This window comes from Haliotis rubra, unplaced genomic scaffold, assembly GCF_003918875.1.
Source record: "Haliotis rubra isolate DU_JTF1 unplaced genomic scaffold, ASM391887v1 Scf2130, whole genome shotgun sequence".
In the NCBI taxonomy this organism is placed as follows: Eukaryota; Metazoa; Mollusca; class Gastropoda; order Lepetellida; family Haliotidae; genus Haliotis; species Haliotis rubra.
In genome coordinates, this window is record NW_025766149.1 from 57,798 (window position 1) to 58,394 (window position 597).

Here is a 597-nt window from a genome sequence, read left to right on the forward strand (position 1 = left end):
TGTGTTCTTGTTTGCCAGTTTTCACTTCTTTTGATGGATGTGTTTTGTTTGTAAAGGACAGGGGACCTTTAAACCAAGTGAAAAACGAAATCCTCTGTAAATATTCAAGACCAGACAATCCTGTGATTGGTTTATCATGATGTGTCCATGTGTGAATACACAATGCCGTTTGGGAAAGAGATCAAATGTAACACTTACATTTGTAATTACACTTTCTCTGTGAGAGAGGGTTCGAATCCCGAATGAGACTTAACAAAATCTCAAATATCCGTTACATTTGACCAATTTCTAAATGGAATTGTATATTCATAGTCATTGGCCGTGGGGAGCCTTGCCAATGTTCATTCAGCAGAGGGGTCCTCAAAGTATGTGATCTACACTACCAGTTGTCAGCTTATTGTCCCCGCTTGAAGCGGAGCGGGGACTATGTATCATACCTGGACCTTATTTTCAAAGGTCACCCACGACACTTTGACCACTTTTCAAACTCTTGTTAACGCTGATATCTGATGAACTGTTGTACCCAATGTCTTGAAATTTGGTGACAGCCTACATTAAGGGGATTACGCAGACATCAGTCGATTTGGGTGACCTTGA